At 41.3% G+C, this 11,169-nt stretch overlaps 1 pseudogene; it reads right to left on the reverse strand.

The window, feature by feature from the left end:
- Nucleotides 1-1,049: 1,049 nt before the first annotated feature.
- LOC115505541 lies at nucleotides 1,050-7,112 on the reverse strand (annotated as a pseudogene).
- Nucleotides 7,113-11,169: the final 4,057 nt, after the last annotated feature.

An 11,169-nucleotide genomic window follows, 5' to 3' on the forward strand; every position in this document is an offset into this window, starting at 1 on the left:
TCAAGCCCCAGATGTTCTCTACTAATGATATAAAAGTCACAGAATGAAATTAATTTGCACCCATTTTATCACAATCACAATAAATATCTGATAACTGGTTATGTCCCAGTCACTGTGCTGTGGTAATACAGCAGTGAACATGACAGAATCTATTCCTTCAGAGCTTATAGTTTAGCAGGGAAGATAGAATACTTATAAATAATTAAGCAACCACAAGTGTGAAGGCCAAAGTACATGGCATGTTTAACAGTGAAAAATTGACTGAGTCTAAGATGAACAGAGGCTTCCTCAATAAAATGACATCGAAGCTGAAAGCTACAAGAGGAGTAGAAATGAGGTAGGCAAAGAGAGAGAGAGCAAAATGTTTCAGGCAGAGGGGCTACCTGGCTGGCTCAGTCAGTGGAGCATGTGACTCTTGATCTTGGGATCGTGAGTTCTAGCCCTATGCTGGGCATAGAGTTTACTTTAAAAAACAAAACAAAACAAAACAAAACAAGACACAGGGCGCCAGGGTAGCTCAGCCGGTTAAGTGTCTGACTTCAGGTCAGGTCGTGATGTCACTATTCGTGAGTTTGAGCCCCGAGTGGGCTCTGTGCTGACAGCTTGAAGCCTGCTTCAGATTCTGTGTCTCCCTTTCTCTCTGCCCCTCCCCTACTTGTGCTCTGTCTTTCCTCTCTCAAAAATAAATAAACATTAAAAACAAAAACCTTATAGTATTTTAAATTTGAAACTCCAGATAATGACAAAGAAATTAGTGTGAGTGCTTTTCCAAAATTTGTTTAAATCACCAAAACTCTTCCTGTTAGACCATCCACTAACTTCCTGTCTATTGCTATAGATGAATCGCTAATTCAAAATCACAGGCATATAATTCCGTGAAGAATGTTTGCTCGGTCTGCTCATATTTATTTGTAATTCCAAAGATACCAGTCCCTTATTTTTCCTTCCTTCCTCTCCACACTCCCCCTGCCTTCTGTCTCTCTCTCTTTCCTTCATACAGGTTTTGATTCACTTTATTTTTCTCATATAAAACTCTGTGGTAGCCACAGTTAGAGCCTGGTGTGGGTCTCTAAGATGTCAGTAAATTCCTGATAGGGAAACTTGGTGAACACAGTCTCTTTCCAAAGGTGAGGGGTGAGACAGCTGAAGGTCTTGGAAATGGCATCAATAGTTGCAACAGGTGGCAGTGCAGCCCCTGGCCAAGGTGTAGAGTCATCAGTAGCTTCTTGGGCACAGGGGCTGGGATGATGTCTCTGGGGCAACGATATGGTGCACCTGTGCAGAGATAATAGCAGCCAGTCATCTTGTGAGGGACAGTGTGGGGCTGGCTGATATTGCTTCCCCTCTAGTAGCTTCAGAGCACAGAGATGATGGATAGTTTGGTCAGGATCATGGCCCCACTGGATGGCAGTGGCTACTCCTTGGAGCACTAAACACCCAGACTGACCTGTCCATTGTAATCTCTGATGGCAACAAATGCCTGGAACCTGGTCCACTGGCCAGGATGAGTCTGCTTTTGTACAGGCACAGTCTTCAAAATTTCATCAATGATGAGGGGGAAAAAATGATCTCAGATTCCGTGATGGGCAAGGAGAAGAGATAGACCTACTCCAGGGACTTGATTTTCCTGTACTTGACTAGGCAGTCCAGCGTGGTGACAGGGATCTACTTTTCTTTCTTTCTTTTTTTCCTTTCTATAATTTATTTATTTTTTATAATTTGCATCCAAGTTAGTTAGCACATGGTGCAACAATGATTTCAGGAGTAGATTCCTTAATGCCCCTTACCCGTTTAGCCCACCCCCCCCCCACAACCCCTCCATTAACCCTCTGTTTGTTCTCCATATTTAAGAGTCTCTTATGTTTTGTCCCCATCCTTGTTTTTATATTATGCTTCCCTTCCCTTATGTTCATCTGTTTTGTATCTGAAAGTCCTCATATGAGTGAAGTCATGTGATATTTGTCTTAGTCTCTGACTAACTTCGCTTAGCATAATACCCTCTAGTTCCATCCATGTAGCTGCAAATGGCAAGATTTAATTATTTTTGATTGCTGAGTAATACTCCATTGTATATATACCATATCTTCTTTATCCATTCATCCATCGATGGATATTTGGGCTCTTTCCATACTTTGGCTATTGTTGATAGTGCTGCTATAAACTTTGGGGTGCATGTGTCCCTTCAAAACAGCATACCTGTATCCCTTGGATAAATACCTAGTAGTGCAATTGCTGGGTCATAGGGTAGTTCTATTTTTAACTCTTTGAGGAACCTCCATACTGTTTTCCAGAGTGGCTGCACCAGTTTGCATTCCCACCAGTAGTGCAAAAGAGGTCCTCTTTCTCTGCATCCTTGCCAACATCTGTTGTTGCCTGAGCTGTTAATGTTAGCCATTCTGACAGACGTGAGGTGGTATCTCATTGTGGTTTTGATTTGTATTTCCCTGATGATGAGTGATGTGGAGCATTTTTTCATGTGTCATTTGGCCATCTGGATGTCTTCTTTGGAGAAATGTCTATTCATGTCTTTTGCACATTTCTTCACTCAATTATTTGTTTTTGGGTGTTGAGTTTGATAAGTTCTTTATAGATTTTTGGATACTAACCCTTTACCTGATATGTCATTTGCAAATATCTTCTCCCATTCTGTTGGTTGCCTTTTAGTTTTGCTGATTGTTTCCTTCACTGTGCAGAAGCTTTTTATTTTGATGAGGTCCCAGTAGTTCATTTTTGCTTTTGTTTCCCTTGCCTCTGGACACGTGTTGAATAAGAAGTTGCTGCAGCCAAGGTCAAAGAGGTTTTTGCCTGCTTTCTCCTCGAGGATTTTGATGGCTTCCTGTCTTACATTTAGATATTTCATCCATTTTGATTTTTTTGTGTGTGTGTATGGTGTAAGAAAGTGGTCCAGGTTCATTTTTCTGCATGTTGCTGTCCAGTTTTCCCAGCACCATTTGCTAAAGAGACTGTCTTTATTCCATTGGATATTCTTTCCTGCTTCATCAAAGATGAGTCGGCCATATGTTTGTGGGTCCATTTCTGTATTCTCTATTCTATTCCATTCCACTCATTCCATGAGTGTCTGTTTTTGTGTCAGTATCATCCTGTCTTGATGATTACAGCTTTGTAATACATTCTGCAGTCCAGAATTGTGATGCCTCCAGTTTGGGTTTTCTTTTTTAGGATTGCTTTGGCTATTCAGGTTCTTTTGTGGTTCCATACAAATTTCAGGATTGTTTGTTCTAGCTCTGAGAAGAATGCTGGTGTTATTTTGAGAGGTATTGCGTTGAATATGTATATTACTTTGGGTAGTATTGACATTTTAACAATATTTGTTCTTCCTATCTATGACCATGGAATGTTTTTCCTTTTGTCTTCTTCAATTTCTTTCATAAGCTTTCTAGAGTTTTCAGTGTATAGATTTTTCACCTCTTTGCCTTGACTTATTCCTAGGTATTTTATGGGTTTTGGTACAATTGTAAATGGGATTGATTCCTTGATTTCTCTTTCTGTTGCTTCATTATTGGTGTATAGGAATGCAACTCATTTCTGTGCATTGACTTTATATGCTGTGACTTTGCTGAATTCATGGATCAGTTCTAGCAGTTTTTGGTGGAATCTTTTGGGTTTTCCATATAGAGTATCATGTCATCTGTGAAGAGTGAAAGTTTGACCTCCTCCTGGACAATTTGGATGCCTTTTATTTCTTTGTGTTGTCTGATGGCTGAGGCTAAGACTTCCAATACTATGTTGAATAACAGTGGCAAGAGTGGACATCCGACAGGGATCCACTCCTTGTCTTTGACCTTACTTCCTGGAGCTCCTGGCCTCTGACAAATCTGCCTGGCCTTCCATTCTAGGGCCCTCCCACAGAAGCTCCGTCAGCCGCCATTTGCTGTTTTCTCAGGGAAGTTTCGTACTCTTTCTTAAATGGCTAATATTGTGGTATGATTGTTGCTGTGTACCCAGGCAATCATTTTATACAGTCATACCTCAGAGATATTGCAGGTTCAGTTCTAGATCACCACAATAAAGCAAATATCATAATAAAGTGAGTCGAATGAATTTTTTGGTTTCCCAATGCATTAGCATTGCGCAATGGCATTATGTCTTTTTCTAAAAATGTAAATACCTTAACTAAAAAAAAATAGTACCTTACAAGAAGCAATCTCCAGTACAATTTAACACTTTCTTGCTTGTGAGCAGGCAAGTGTGCCTCCCGATGGGGATGAGACCATGGCTGTCTTATCTCTAGGCTGTCTCAGCTTAATGGCAGAGCCTGGCCAAGGTTGGAGGCCTGGGACCAATCCTTCATCCCACCTCAGGAACGGGGTTGGGGGATTTCCTGCCTGTCATGACCGTCTCTGGATTTTAAGTGTGTTAACAGTGTCCTCAATTGTCTCCCATATTGATGACGTGAATGAAACCTTTTAAAATGATGGGGTGCCTGGGTGGCTCAGTCAGTTAAATGTCTGACATTGGCTCAGGTCATGATCTCATGGTTTGGGAGTTTAAGCCCCCTATCAGGGTCTACACTGACAGCTTACAGCCTGGAGCCTGCTTCAGATCCTGTGTCTCCCTCCCTCTCTCCGTCCCTCCCCTGCTTGTGCTCTCTCTCTCTCTCAAGAAGTAAATACATAAACACTGAAAAATTTTTTTAATGTTAATATTGGGGTGCCTGGGTGACTCAGTCAGTTGAGCATCTGACTCTTGATTTTGGATCAAGTCCTGATCCCAAAGTTGTGGGATTGAGGTTCATGCTGAGTGTGGAAATGCTTATGATTCTCTCTCTCTCTCTCTCCTGCCGCCCCTCTGCCCCACTCCCCTGCTCACACACACTCTCTCTCATTCTCTCAAAAAAAAAAAAGTTAATATTAAGTAAATAAATAAATCTTAGCCTAAAAATACTTTATTGCTTAAAAATGCTAACCATCATCTGAGCTTTCAGAGAGTCATAATCTTTTTACTGGTGGTGGGTCTCACCTCAGGCTGATGGCTGCTAACTGATCAGGGTGGTGGCTGCTGAAGGCTGGGGCAGCAGTGGTGATTTCTTCAAATAAGACAACAATAAATGTTGCTGCATTGATTGACTCTTCCTTTCATGAAAAATTTCTCTGTAGCATGTGATGCAGTTTGATAGCATAAAATTTCTTTTAAAATTGGGTCATTCGGTCCTGTCAAACCCTGCTGTCGTTTTATCAACTAAGTTTATGTCATTCTAAATCCTTTGTTGTCATTTCAACAATCTTCACGGCATCTTCACCAGGAGTAGATTCCAACTCAAGAAACCACTTTCTTTGTTCATCTGTAACAAGCAAATTCTCATCAGTTCAAGTTTTATCATGAGATTCCAGCAATTTAGTCCCATCTTCAGACTCCACTTCTCATTCTAGTTCTCTTGCTATTTTCACTACATCTGCAGTTATTTCCTCCACTGAAGTCTTGAATCCTTCAAAGTCATCCATGAGGATTATAATCAGCTACTTCCAAACTTCTATTGACATTGATATTTTGACCTCTTCCCATGAATCACAAATGTTCTTTTTTTTCTTTTAAATTTATTCATTTTGAGCAAGAGATAGAGAGAGACAGAGAGAGAGAGAGAGAGAGAGAGACAGAGCATGTGAGCAGGGGAGGAGCAGAGAGAGAGAGAATCCCAAGCAGGCTCCACACTGCCAGTGCAAAGCCTGATGCGGGGCTTGAATCCATGAACCATGAGATCATGACCTGAGCCAAAATCAAGAGTCAAATGCTTAACTGACCGAGCCACACAGGTGCCCCTGAATCACAAATATTCTTTTTTTAATTTTTTTTTTTTACATTTTTTTATTTTTGAGAAACAGAGTGAGACAAAGCGTGAATGGGGGAGGGACAGAGAGAGGAGACACAGAATACGAAGCAGTCTCCAGGCTCTGAGAAAGCAGTCAGCACAGAGCCTGATGCAGGGCTCAAACCCACAAACTGTGAGATCATGACCTGAGCTGAAGTCGGACACTCAACTGACTGAGCCACCCAGGCGTCCCAAATCACAAATATTCTTAATGGCCTCTAGAATGGTGAATCTTTTCCAGAAGATTTTCAACTGACTTTGCCCAGATTCATCAGAGGAATCACTATCCATGGAAGCTCTAGCTTTGTGAAGTGTATTTCTTAAGTAAGAAGATTTGAAAGTTGAAATTATTCTTTGATCCATGAGCTACAGGGTGGATATTGTATTAGAAGTCATGAAAACAACATTAATCTTCATTAAAGCTCAATGGCGTCTTCAAATGAGCAGTAATATTTTGAAAGAAATCTGTTTCACTGAACAGTAGTTCTCAACAGTGGGCTTAAAATATTCAGTAAACCATGCTGTAAGCAGATGTGCGGGCATCCAGTCTTTATTATTCCATTTCTAAAGCACAGGCAAAGTAGATTTCACACAATTCTTAAGGGCTGTAGGATTTTCAGAATGTTAAATGAGCATTGGCTTCAAGTTAGAGAAACCAGCTGCATTAGCACTAACAAGAGTCAGCCTGTCCTTTGAAGTTTGAAGCCAGGCATTGACTTGTCCTACATGGCATTTTCTTAGAATATAAGAATTTCTTTTTTTTTTTTAATGTTTATTTGTGAGAGAGTGCAAGTGGAGGAGGGGCAGACAGAGGGGACAGAAGATCCCAAGCAGGCTCCGTGCTGGCAGCAGCATGCCTGATGTGGGGCTCGAACTCACGAACCGTGAGATCATGACCTGAGCCGAAGCTGGATGCTCAACTGACTGAGCCACCCAGGTGTCCCAAGGATTTCTTAGAATATAGGAATATAAATGTATTTTCTTAGAATCATTCTCTTGTGTATTGTGACACCTTCATTAATCATCATAGGAAGATCTTCTGCAGAACCTGCTGCAGCTTCTACATTAGCACCTGCTGCTTCGCCTGCTGCAGTTAGGAGATGGCTTCTTTCCTTAAGCCTCATGAATCTCTGCTGGCTTCAATCTTTTCTTTTTCAGGTTTCTCACTTCTCTCAGCCTTCATAGAACTGGAGAGTTGTAGTGCTTGTCTCTGGATTAGGCTTTGACTTAAGGGAATGTTGTGGCTGGTTTCATCTTCTAGCCAGACCACTAAAACTTTCTCCATATCAGCAATAGGCTGTTTTGCTTTCTTACCGTTTTTGTGTTCACTACAGTAACACTTTTGATTTCCCTCAAGAACTTTTCCTTTGCATTCACAACTTGGCTAACTGTTTGGCTCATGTGGCCTGGCTTTTAGCCTGTCTGGGCTTTCAACATGCCTTCCTCACTAAACTTAATCATTTCTAGCTTCTGACTTAAAGTGAGAGACATGTGACTCTTTCTTTCGCTTGGACACTTGCCGCTGTAGGGTTATTAATTGGACTAATTTCAATATTGTTGTGTCTCAGAGAAGAGGGAGGCCTGAGGGGGTAAAGAGAGATGGGGGTGGGGCAGGTGGCTGGTGAAGTAGTTAGAATACACACAATATTTATTGATTAGGTTGGCAGTCTTATAGGGGCGTGGTTCATGGCACCCCAAAACAATTTTTATAGTAACATCAAAGATTACAGATCACCTTAACAAATATAACAATAATGAAAAAGTTTGAAATATTTCAAGAATTATCAAAACATGATACAGACACATGAAGAGAACAAACACTGTTGGGAAAATGTCACCAATAGACTGGCTCGATGTCGAGTGGCCACAATTTGTATAAAACCCTTCAATTTGTATAAAACACAATATGCGTGAAGTTCAATAAAACGAAGCACAAGACAATGAGGTGTATCTATATGTGTGAAGCACCTCATAATTTCTTTGATAAGATGCAGAAACTTCCATGGCATTTTATCCATTCAGACTTTTTGACCTCAGGTAACCTTGATATTGATAAGGTTACTCAGAGGCCCAGTGACGCTTATGTTTTTAAGTAGCTTGGAAAAAAGCTGCTAAGCCAGGCTGTTGGAGATGCAAAAATGAAACCCAGACCGGCAGGGGCAGGGGGCGACCACCACCACCACTATCAATTACTGTAGTAGTAAAACATTCCTCATGTCTAGACATTGTGTTGAAAGTTTTATGTTCATTATGTCGAGTCTTTACAATCCTAGAAGATTAGTATTATTAGCAGTATCTTGCAAAATAAGGCACTGACGTTTCTAAAGGTGAAGCAACTCACCCCAAATAAAACAGACTAAATAGCAGAGCTAAGATTCGAAACCAGTTCTGTTCATTCCAATGTACTCACTCTACATTATGACCGTGCTGACTCTCTTGGCCATCCCCAATCGGACTGAAGATTTGTCTCAGTTAATAAGATAAAAAGCTAGTCCTGAGCCTGTTTGCCCTCAGATCCATTTCTTGCCTTCTCTGATCTTCTGTTACAGGCAGGACTGGCCTTCTTGTGTCAGCTGGCTTCCTGGTGTGTGTGGCTAATAGGAGGAGTTTAGGGAGCAGCAAGAAAACAAAGCCAGGTCATTTCTCACCAACCCCCCTTCCACCTGTTTTGTGTGGCATCTTGGGCATCAGCCATTTCCTTCCTTCTTTCAGCTGCAGCCAAGCAGGCTTTCACCAGGTAGGTCTTTCCTCCTTTTCTCCCTTTAGCCTAGTGACATCCTACCGTGGGTAATCTAAAGTAAGAGTCTTGGGTATGGAAATAGGTAGATGCGTTTGTTCCTCTTGGCTCTGTCACCGTGGCCACCACTAACTGGACCAGGGGAGTGGCTCTAACTCGAGAACAGCGCACTATTGGCTAGAGGGCTCCCTGTGAAGGAAACGGGAGCAAGAGTTTTGCCATCGGGTCCTTAGCAACAACCTGTCTGGTGTTTCATCTATAGATTTTAGGGGGTCAGTTAGTTGGTAGGAGCAAAGGCAGAAAGCAAAAGTTGTTCTGAGTTGTTCTGAGAGAAGTTGTTCAGCAAAGTTGTTCTGAGAGAAACAAAGACAGAGAGAAAATACATTATGTCAATTGCAGAAGACTCAGGAAAGATCAGCAAGCTCTTGTTATCGGGGTGGAGGGATGCTTTATCTGTGCTGGACCCTGAAGAAACTTCTGGAAGAAACTGCCTTCCAGTTTCTATACTGTAGAACCAGGATACCAGTGTACTATCCAGTTCAGCTATACTCAGGTTCCCATCATTCCTGTGTGACCCAGTCGGTGACTATGTCACTTCCTGCTTTCCTGGTTGGCTGAAATTTGTGGCTGAGATTTCTGCTTCTGCTCTCTTTTTAAAAATTTCCCTGGGTATCTTTCCAATAAACCGTTCACTTCCTGACATAACCTGGGTGTGTTTATATTTTTGTAAAACCAATTTAACCACCTAAAACAGTTTTATATTTCTTCATGTTTATATTTATAGATCATGTTTATATTTCTTCCATCTTATCTACATTGCAACTCCATAAGCTAGGCAGGGCAGAGATTTTTATCACTTAAAAAAAAATTCAAGCTGCAGATTAGCTACATAGTTTGCCCGAGATCACTGGGCTAAGTGACAGAACCAGGCATTCTTATCCAAAGATGCCATGTTCCCTGTGAACACACAAGCACACACCATCACCAATGATTTGTTTAGCAGGAAAATAGATGTTCAGACATACTAGACATCAGACGTTCACTATTGGGTATCCACGTGTCCTTTGACTTGCGTGGGCAACTTACATCACTAAGCATCTTTATGATAATATCTCTCCTATTTGTAGAAGAAAGATCAAGTTGAGTCATAATAGGCAAATATTCTGCAATCAAATACCAGATGAGCCCATTTATTTTTTCAGAAACATTTACTGGGAACCTACTCTGTGGTGAAAATTTGCTAAATGCAGGGCATACAGAGATGTACAAAACAAAACAAAACAAAACAAAACAAAACCACACACACACAAAACAAAAAACAAACAAACAAAAAAACCATCCCTGTGGGAATCTCCAGCCCAAAGGGAAAGAGATACAAATAGCAATAAATAACAATGCAGCACAAAGGCAACAAGCCCAGGCAAAGCACTGTCTAGGTCAGATGAAGGTTTGATGAATTCTGTGGGGTGGGTGACAGAGAAGACTTTCTGAAAAATGTAACAATCGCCCAGAGTTTAGAAAGTTGAACTGGAATATCAGTATTTAATGGTAAAAGGGAAAGGACGCTACAAAGGGATTACAAAGGATAGTCAGAATAGAAAAAGAGAATGAGGAGAGGTGATGGCCCAAACGTGAAGGGCGATGGTTTCAAGAAAGGATAGATGAACACCATAAAAGACCCCAGAAGTATCTGTTAAGTCACATATTACCAGTAACAGGCTCAATGGGCCTGGCAAGTAGGAAGTTCTTGGCAACTTTATCCAGGGCAATTTCCCAGGGAGGGTGGGGTGGCAATTAAGCCAGATTTCAGTGGGATCCAGAGTAAAAGGGAGGTAAAATAATAGAGGTATCAAATGTTTCAAGGGTCCCAGAGATGGGGTGCCTGGGTGGCTCAGCGGAGTTAAGCGTCTGACTCTTGATTTCAGCTCAAGTCACGATCTCATAGTTGTGGCACTGAGCCCCCGTGTCAGGCTCTGTGCTGACAGCATGCTTGGGATCCCCTTTCTCCCTCCCCCTTTCTCTCTCTCTCAATAAACAAACAAACAAACAAACAAACAAACTTAAGGGGGAAAAAAAAAAAAGAATCCCAGAGATGAATGAAATCGCGCCAGACTTTTCTAAAGTTAAAGGAGGGTTAGAGAACATAAATGGCATGGGGACTGAATGGAATTTGGGAGAAGAATATCTAAAAAACTAACCTAAATCAGAGAATCTTTGATTACTATAATTTTCTGGTATGCTTTCTGTTTAGTAGATACAGGAATATAATTGGCCTATTTTCTCTTCCCTCTTCCCCATTTTCAAATTAGTACACATGTACTATGTGGACCACTTCCTATGTCCCTCTTAGTGCACGCTATGGAGAGTTTAATTCCTACCCACAAGTGTGACCAGTGACCATTTGACACGTGGTTAGGTATAGAAAGAGTGGACTCCGAATTCAGACCGTCTTGATCTGAATCCTGTCTCCACTTTGTATCTACATGGTCTCCTACAAAGTAGTTAATCCTTTGTTTGTAATACCTGCTTTACAGCACAGTGGGGAGCTTTGACTGAGTTACAACATGTAAAATGCTTAGAACACTTAGAACAGTGCCTGGCACAT

The sequence above is a fragment of the Lynx canadensis genome, chromosome F1, assembly GCF_007474595.2.
Source record: "Lynx canadensis isolate LIC74 chromosome F1, mLynCan4.pri.v2, whole genome shotgun sequence".
Taxonomy (NCBI): domain Eukaryota; kingdom Metazoa; phylum Chordata; class Mammalia; order Carnivora; family Felidae; genus Lynx; species Lynx canadensis.